General features: G+C 38.5%; 1 long non-coding RNA gene across 1 annotated transcript in view; it reads right to left on the bottom strand.

Moving 5' to 3' along the window:
* LOC110288653 overlaps window positions 1-1,284 on the bottom strand; it is a 31,957-nt gene extending 30,673 nt beyond the window's left edge. Inside the window, exon 1 of the long non-coding RNA XR_002377293.2 lies at window positions 1,059-1,284. This is a non-coding gene — a long non-coding RNA (uncharacterized LOC110288653). The remainder of the gene's footprint in view (window positions 1-1,058) is intronic.
* Window positions 1,285-10,132: the final 8,848 nt, after the last annotated feature.

The following is a 10,132-nucleotide window of genomic DNA, read 5'->3' as shown; positions in this document are numbered from 1 at the left end:
TATAAAAACTCTAAGGGGGGCGGGTTCCAGCCACTTACTGGCCAATGTCATTGTCACCCAAAGTGTCAGTGAGATTGAACATTTTCAAGCATTGCTGCTGGCGCAGATTAATAATTAAATCATTACACTTGGAAAGAATTACTATGAAAAAACATGCCTTTTTTGCAAAATCTGAGATGGTGATCAGGTGATGATAAATTCCTTGTACCCACTTTTCCTCCTCAGTTTCCTGATATGATTTAATAAAAACATGGTTAATGAATATATGTGCACTCTGAGTTTTCAAAGTAGAAAGGGCTCATGGTTTTTTATATAAAAGTTTAGTTCTGTGGTTCTATTAAGATTTTTATAGCATTAATTTTTGAGATAAATAATAAAGTAATTGATCCTTTCTTTATAACATCAAACTGCAGTCTACCAGTAAGAGTAACAGGCTGAAAAAAAAAGTTATCTTGCTTGCTTACACATTGTTAATCTATAACAAGTTGCTTAGATATAAATATATGTGGATTCTAGGGGGAAATTTGTTTTTTTTATTCAAAATTTATAAACAGCTCATTGTAGGAGTATATTTGGAAGATGTTTTTCCTTACATATACTCATAATTATTCACAAAAAGAAAATAAAAAGTAATCACCTTGCATTTTATACTACCTGAAAGATTTTGCACAGATAAGAAGTGTGAGAAAAGTAAAGTTGAAGCTATGTTCCATATCAAATATGAGTATGTATGTAAAGTGTTTGAAGCTTTGCTCTATCCATCAAATATGTACATGTAAAATTGCTTGTGATTCTTAAAGCTTGCTTTTTTCACCAAGTGTCTAAATATATCAGAAACAAAATCACGGACACTGAAAACAGGGTTATATTTGCATTAGGGAATTACATTAGGGAATTACAACTTCCAGATTACAACTTCATTAGGGAATTACAACTTCATTAGGGAATTACAACTTCATTAGGGAATTACAACTTCCAGAACTGGACATTGGCCTGGTACCCTCATCTATCATGATGACCACCGAGTATAAGGAAAACCCCAAGGCAGTCAGTCTTACCAGCATTGTGGTAACACCATGGTGTTGAGGTAAATCTCCTCCCAAATATGCCCCACCAATGAAAACACAACACAGTTAATATGATTACATGCTTTGCACCAAGATTGAACAGATCTACCACTACACTACCATCTTACACAGCTTATGAGACCCCTAAGAACTTGCAGTTTCCCCAGGNAATGGGCTTCTGCTCTGCTTTTCTTTGTTTTCCTCCACCTCTGTGTCCTCTCCCTCTTCCATTTTCTCCTTCTTCTCTCTCCCACCTTCCACTCTGCCTTCCCTTTTACCTGCCCAATCATCAGCTTTCCTTTATTTTACAAATTAAGGTGGGAAGCAGGTTTACAAGAAATCACCTGAGTGCTGACTAACTCCTTGATTGCAGCCACTCTCAGGAGAATGGAATTAACATCAAATATAATTATTCCCCGGGCTACCCACAACATTTCACAACAATTAAAAGACTATTTTATCTCAGATACAATTGAACATAACTTTTACTATTTTGTTATTTATAAATTACAAGAGANCTAACACCCAGTCCATTATGGTTGTTAATTAAATAGAACCTCTGTCATCTATCCTTATGTAAAGCCACGTTCTGCACCTGGTATCACTGGGCTTTAGATANAATGCCATCTGAAAAACATCCTCTCAAATCTGTTCCTCTTAAAGTAAAAAGCCTCAGTTCTCTAGGAGACTATATAGTTTTCAACCCCATGAGAAATTCCAAAACCACTGATATTAACTGAAAATATATAGGAAGCCTAAATCAGCTTTCAAAACTTAGCCAATTTATAGAGACAACCAATCACCTGGATACTCCCTTATTTCAACACATGGGAGCATTGGTATTCACCCTACTGGCCAGGGTCATCTGACAGACTTACAGATGCAGGACTATTAAGGACCTGCCTACTCTGTCTCATCAGAATCAAGCTGTCCTAACCTGTAATAGTATCTTTCTTTGGACTGTATTATGTCTGTAGATGAAATGAGGCAATTCTTGCCTAGTGGTTATTTTGCCACAAATGGAGTACCTCAAAGTTACTCAGTTTCTTCTTTGAATCGAAGAAAGGAAAGCTGTCAGGAGCAGACTGGTCTTAACAACATGTGAATAAATAATATTAAAGCTCACATTTTGTGGACTTCTGATGTTTCTGAAAACCAGCTATCTATGTGAAGTAATCTAGACTGNTGTCTGTTAACTACTCTCAGCCATTTCTAATTCAAATAACTGAAACACCCTAACAATAACCTCATAGCCATGGATTTCCTATTTGGCCCTTAACTCACCTGCTTAAACATCTCAGATCTGTTTATAATTGCAGCAATAGAAGGACTGGGCCTAAGCCCTGAACTTCAAAATTTTTAGTATCTAAGGCAAACTATAATAACCACCCCCAGCTCTGAAGATTAGGGAACTTGGATGACAACTCTTCATAACTTCTGCAAGCTGAATAAGGGTGTTGAGATATGTTAGAATGTAGAGGGAAGAGTAGGGAAATATAGGAGTTACTTGGCCTTAAGAAGGCCATACCAAAGATTTTATTAGTCTCTGATGTCTGTGTCCTGACTGGGTCCAGATGAAAAACCAAGACAACAGGAGTTCAGGCAGGTCAGTTCAGCATGTCGATGATGANATTCACCAAGGCTGTATATTCTGTAATATATAAATCTCAAACAAAATTTTAGTATCATCAAGATAAACTTTGTGCTGGCTAGTTTTGTGTCAACTTGACACAGCTGGAGTTATCACAGAGAAAGGAGTTTCAGTTGGGGAAATGCCTCCATGAGATCCAACTGTAAGGCATTTTCTCAATTAGTGATCAAGAGGGAAAGGCCCCTTGTGGGTGGGACCATCTATGGGCTGGTAGTCTTGGGTTCTATAAGAGAACAGGCTGAGCAAGCCAGGGAAGCAAGCCAGTAAAGAACATCCCTCCATGGCCTCTGCATCAGCTCCTGCTTCCTGACCTGCTTGAGTTCCAGTCCTGACTTCCTTGGTGATAAACAGCACTATGGAATTGTAAGCTGAATAAATCCTTTCCTCCCCAACTTGGTTCTTGGTCATGATGTTTGTGCAGGAATAGAAACCCCGACTAAGGCAAACTTTTTATTTGATTCTCTGGAATCTCATTCTCAGGGGTCTCCCTCTACCAAATCTGATCCATATAACTTTGGAAGGTGTAAGTACCTTAATCACCTTTTCCAAAAACACATGACAAAACCTGTTCCACAAACTAGCATATCCTTCAGCTGGTGACCAGAAAAACCTGTAGGTTGCCCTCTGTCCCATAGGAACAATAAAGCAACCACAATACACAAAACCACACCCATTTTAGCCTATTTAGGTTTTTCTAATTTGTCATGTCAGAATATTATCCCAAAATTCCCATGGAGCCCACATTAGACAGAATATGAGTCTCCTGCAAACTTTTTTATACTATCTTTAAAACAATTGATTCANACTTCTATTTTCCTTTCCTTTTCCTTTCCTCTTTCCTTTTCTTTCTTTCCCCTTTCCTTTCTTCTTTCCTTTAATTTCCTTTTTCCTATCCTTTTCATTTTCCTTTCCCCTTTCCTTTCCTTTCCTTTCCTTTCCTTTCCTTTCCTTTCCTTTCCTTTCCTTTCCTTTCCTTTCCTTTCCTTCCTATATCTGCTTATAAACAGTAGCTTGTCAAATCAAGATTTAAACCCAAAATTCCCTGAAGCCCACGTTAGACAGAATATGAGTACCCGGTAATACTTAGAAATACTTATAAGAAATATTAGAGCAATATATCTTTATACCATCTTTAAAGGAATTAATTCAACCTTCCACTAATACCTGTTATACCAGCTATCTGTTATACTCTCTACCTGGAGCCACAGACTTCTATTAATTAATACCTGTTCATAGCAGGCGATTATCACTGCTCTACTTGGANTCAGTGACTAATATTCCCTATCTAGTTCTGAACCACAGGTGAAATTTCCCATAAATAATATGCCCTTCTCCTAGAGCAGCTATCTTTTCTGATTTCTGTTGTGTTCTCTACCAAGAGNTACAGACATTTATTTATATCTCCTATTTGTTGTGCTCTCTACCAGGAGCCACAGACATCTATTTAATTAATACCTATTATAATATCTGTTAAGCTCTCTACCTAGAGACACAGACTTTATTGTTAATACCTATTCATAGCAGGTAATTATAATTGCTCTCACCACTTGGAGTCTGTGACTAAGACTCCCTAGCTAGTTCCAAACCACAGGTGAAATTTCCCATCTTAAGTACTACACCAGCTTATAAGAGGCAGCTTGTCAAACCAGTATTTTAACCCAAAATTCCTGTGGAGCCCACGTTAGACAAAATATGAGTATCCTGTAAGAATTATTAGACGAGTATATCTTTATGCCATCTTTAAGTATCAAGAGGTTATATTTCTCTCTTTATATCAATGAATTACCTGGTCTGGAGCCCTTTGTACAGTTGTATCCCAAATCTTTATTCACCAGGAGAAGCTGAGTGTAAAAAGACTTGCATGTTGTCTGTGTCCCTGTTTGGATGTGGAGGAGGTGGGTCGGGAAGGGAAGGATACAGGCAAGCAAACATAGAAAGTTTCTCTCGAGTATAGATGCCCCTCTTTGTTTCAGATTNGGCTTCAAATCAAGAAAAAAATATTTGTTGGTTGCTCTTACAACATTTGTGAAACTTTTGTGAAACACGTATATCTGGCAGACACTTTTCTATTAAAGGTTAAAACTTTTGTAGCTGGATTGATATTTACCTTCCTCCTTTGGTAGCTTGAGGAGTGTCTTCCAGTACCATCAGCACTAGTCATTTTGGGTGAAGTCTCTATTTAAGCACAAGCTTGATTTCTCTTGGTTCAATGGTTTATGTAGGCATTATTGTTACCAATAGGGAATTACCACTGGTTTGTGGAAAACAAACAGCATTTTCAATAGCCTGGGTTCTTTNTTTGTGGGTTTGTGTGTGTCCCTTTTGGCCAAAAACTCACTTATATGTAACCCATTACAACCACTGGGGTTTCATTTAGAACTGAGTGGTGTCCAGTGGTTTATTTTACTCTTTATTTGGTGATTCCATTTACATTTCTTACATATGCATATATATTTTAAGAAGATTTGTATGACCCAAAAAATGGCCCTTAGTTATACCTGTCCCTCTCCATAGGCATTTATCTGCACTTCCTCTTCCTTCTCCATCTCCATTTTGTCTTCACATCCATTACCTACATACACACACCCACAAATAGTCCTTAGTTATAACTCTCCCTCACCATAGGCACTCGTCTGCACTTCCTGCTCCTTCCCCATCTTTATTAAGTCTTCACTTCCAATCCCCATATATCCTCACCCATAAGTCTATATTCTATTTTTCTTTATTTGAATATTCTTCCCTCTACTTTAGTTCCATACTCTTTACCTAATCTCTGTGGTTATATGTATTGTGACTTATCAAAGACTTAAATTCTAGCATATATATTTTAACAAACGCACACCATACATGTCATTTTCGTGCTCGAATATATATATATATATATATTTATATATACACACACATATATTATATAGATATGGGGAAATATATATCATATATACAGTGGATAAATGTATCATAAATGGTATTCTGATATTGATGGAGAATGTAATGTTAACTTTCTTCCTTTATGCTTGACTTATTTAGAACACTTAGCTCTCTCCTGCTCATCTGCTGTTATTAACAAACTTATTCCAGGTTTTCAAGAGATTTCATCCTGCTGGTCATGATGGTACAGGGAGCTCTTCGGATGTAGGGGTGTGAGGATTGGAAATTAAAGGCTAACCGTGAGCACATGGTATGTCTGAGGGAATGGAGAGATCACTGGGTAAGTAAAGAGTGNTTGCTGCTCTTCTAGAGGACCATAATTCAGTCCCACACACACATATTGGGCAGCTCACAACTGCCCATAGCTACAATGGGTCTGACACCCTCTTATAGTCACCATGGACAGCTGTACACATGTGACATTTACATAAAAAATAACACACATATACACATGAATAAAAATAAATCTTTAGAAAAAATAATGATTTTGAGTAACTCCTGGGATATATCCTACTTAAAAAAAAAGAAGGAAGGAATGATCAAAGGAAGGAAGGAAGGAAGGAAGGAAGGAAGGAAGGAGGGAGGGAGGGAGGGAGGGAAGGAAGGAAGGAAGGAAGGAAGGAAGGAAGGAAGGAAGGAAGGGAAAAAGAGATTTAAAAAATTTTGATTCCTGCTTTCATCTGGGTTTGCTTTAGTTTATTTTAAATTTTGTGAGACTTTTAAAAATATTTTGTATATAAGTGCTTAGCTCAAATATATATATGGGTCCAACACTTGTGCCTTGTGCCTGCAGAGCTCAGAAGCAGGCAATAGTTTACCTGCAACTGGAGTTAAAGACAGTTGTGAGCTGCAATGTGGGTTCTGGGAATTCATTGTGAGTCCTCTAGAAAAAGAAATAGTGCTTTCAACAGCTGAGCCATCTCTCCAGCTCCTTTAGTTCTATTTAAAAGTGATATTAACCTTCACTTTCTTTTCTCTTCAGATCCATGTATTCTCTATCAGTTGTATTGATGATGATTGGCAGGCAGCAAACTCAAGGGTGTGTGGAGAGTAGTAAAAGAAACCCTTAACAAAAGAGACTTTGCTTCCTCCCCAATACATCCCTGCCTCATCTCCAGCACTTACCTCCTAAGATTTTGCCACAGGATTCTCCAGGATTTAGAGAATCATGGTCTACCTGCCTTAAAGGGAATTTCAAAGTTGTTTTTGCTAAAGGCTCAATTCTATCACATATCTATCCACTGGAAGGCCACTATGTGTTCTATCCTTGTGATTTGCTACAACTATTTGCTACTGTCTCATATTGTTCAACCCATATTCGGGACGGCATCATATACTTGTTCCTCTCAAGGATGGGCTTCAGAAATCTCTACAAATAACAAAGTCCCCAGGTGCTCAACTCCCCTCTATAATACCACAGTACTTACTTGCCTGTAACCTGCACAATCCTCCCACATACTCTAAACCACCTCTAGGAGATTTATAATTCATAATAAAATGTACATTCAATATAAATGGTTGTATCGTATTGTTTAGGGAATGAAAGAAAAAGTCAAGAAATGTTCAATACAGATGATTTATTTTCTTACAGATATTTCCTGTGTGTAATTGGTAAATATGTGTGAAACTCACATACTGAGGGTGACTGTGTCTCAAAAGCCATGTTTCCCAATGTATATAGTATTGAAATTTGTGTAAATTAGGAAAACCCATACCCATGAACTCTGGTAGTGTAGCTGGAGGGAATGTGGCCAAGCTTAACATTGTTGGGTAGCAAACAACCAACTTCCTTGCAAGTGTTATTTAGAATATATATAAAGAACAAAAGATGNTAGACTCCAGAGAACTAAATAACCCTAGTAAAAATAATGTACAGAGCTAAACAGATTTCTCAACTGAGGAAACTTGAATGGCCAAGAAGCACCTAAAGAAACATTCAACATCTGTAGTCATTAGAGAAATATAAGCCAAAACAACCCTGAGAGTCCACCTCACACCAGTGGGAATGCCTAAGATCAAAAACTCAGATGACAACAGATACTGGTGAGGATGTGGCAATAGAACAACACTCCTCCANTGCTAGAGGGATTGCAAGCTGCTAATAAATACTCTGGAAATCATTCTGGTGGTTCTTCATAAAATTGGACATAGTACTATCTTAGGACCAAGCTGTACCACTCCTAGGCGTATACCCAGAAGATGCTCCAATATGTGATATGGACACATGCTCTACTATGTTCATAACAGCCATATTTATAATAGGCAGAAGCTGAAAAAACCCAGATGTCCCTCAACAAAGGAAGGGATACAGAAAATGTGGTACATTTAAACAATGGAATACTACTCAGCTATTAAAATACTGACTTATTGAAATTCACAGGCATATTGGTGGATCTAAAAACTATCATCCTGCCCCACTATCTTCCACCTGAACCCACTAGGAGGCTGCCAAGGACCCTAGAGTACCCTCCATGCCGCAGGAACTCAGGATCAACTTGGGATCACAGGTGAGTAGAATGCAACATCAGCTCCAAAGAATCACAGAGCGTCTTGTGCCAGCAGGAACATGGAAAAAGGAACACCACCTGAACAGAGGTTGGGATCCATTCAGGTCAGGCCNGCCCTGCCATCTTCTGACTGAACCCACCACAGGGTGCCAAGTGCCCCAGAGGACTCTCCACTCTGCAGGGACCCTAGCACACCCAAAACCTCTTGAGCACTGTAGGGCATGTGGGGGATAGAAGCAACAGAGCTGCTTGGACAGGGTCACTTCGGGCCTTCATCCTCACCCAGGAGGCAGTGCTGAGTCCCAGACCCCTGGGCACCTTCCTTCTCAGAGGAGAGTCTGCCTAAAGGGAAGGCTCTGACACCAGGACTCAGGAGGTGGATCAGAGCTCCAGACTTCTGGACACCTGCCTGCAAGAGGAGAACTTTCCTGCAGAGAGTCATATGAGACTGGGAGTCAGGTGAGAGTTGGATTCTCAGGAGTCCTGACAGAGGCTAACAGAACCACAGGACAACCAAGCTCCAGCCAGAGACAGCTTGAACATTAATACCAGAGATTACCAGATGGCGATAGGCAAAGGTAACAATCTTACTAACAGAAACCAAGAACACTGGGCATAATCAGAATCCAGTAAGCCAACCACAGAAAGTCCTGGATACCCCAACACACCTGAAAAGCAAGCCTCAGATTTAAAATCATATCTCGTGATAGTGGTAGAAGTTTTTAAGAAGGACATTAATAACTCACTTACAGAAATACAGGAGAACATGGTTAAACAGGTAGAAGCCCTTAAAGAGGAAACACAGAAATCCCTCAAGAAATTACAGGGGAACACTGCTAAACAGGTAGAAGTCCTTAAAGAACTACAGGCAAACACTGCTAAACAGGTAGAAGAAACACAAAAATTCCTTAAAGAATTACAGGAAAACACGGCCAAACAGGTGATGGAATTGAACAAAAAAAAATCCAAGATCTAAAAATAGAAGTAGAAACAATGAAGAAAACCTAAAGGGAAACAACTCTGGAGATAAAAAAACGTAGGAAAGAAATCAGGAAACATAGATGTGAGCATCATCAACAGAATACAAGAGATGGAAGAGAAAATCTCAGGTGCAGAAGATTCCATAGGGAACATGAACACAACAATCAAAGAAAATGCAAAATGTAAAAAGATCCCAACTCAAAACATTCAGGAAATCCAGGACACAATGAGAAGACCAAACCTAAGGATAACATGAGTAGATGAGAATGAAGATTCTCAACTTAAAGGGTCAGCAAATATCTTCAACAAAATTATAGAAGTTCCCATACCTAAGGAAAGAGATTCCCAAATGCCAGGCCAGGCGAACATACCCCAGGAAAACTCTCAATTACCATAGATGGAGAAACCAAAGTATTCCATGATAAAAAAAAAAAATTCACACAATATCTTTCCATGAATCTAGCCCTTCAAAGGATAAGGGAAAACACCAACACAAAGATGGAAACTACACCCGAGAAAAAGCGAGAAAATAATCCTTCAACAAACCTAAAATAAGACAGCCACAAGAACAGAATCCCAACTTTAACAACAAAAATAACAGGAAGCAACAATTACTTTTCTTTAATTTCTCTTAGCATCAATGGACTAAATTCCCCAATAAAAAGACATAGACTAATAGACTGGCTACACAAACAGGAACAAACAATTTGCTGCTTGCAGATAACCCACCTCAGGAAGAAAGACAGATCCTACATCAGAGTAAAAGGCTGAAAAACAATTTTCCAAGCAAATGGTCTGAAGAAATAATTGGGAGTGGCCATTCTAATATAGAATAAAATCCACTTCCAACCCAAAGTTATCAAAAAAGGCAAGGAGGGGTGCTTCATATACATCAAAGGAAAAATCTACCAAGATGAACTTTAAGTTCTAAATATCTATGCTCCAAATGCAAGGGCAGCCATATTCATTAAAGAAACTTTAGTAAAGCTCAAAGCACA

This window comes from Mus caroli, unplaced genomic scaffold (genome assembly GCF_900094665.2).
Source record: "Mus caroli unplaced genomic scaffold, CAROLI_EIJ_v1.1 scaffold_9724_1, whole genome shotgun sequence".
Taxonomy (NCBI): Eukaryota; Metazoa; Chordata; class Mammalia; order Rodentia; family Muridae; genus Mus; species Mus caroli.
Note: the sequence above shows the minus strand (reverse complement) of the source record. Positions and strands in the feature narration are given on the sequence as shown.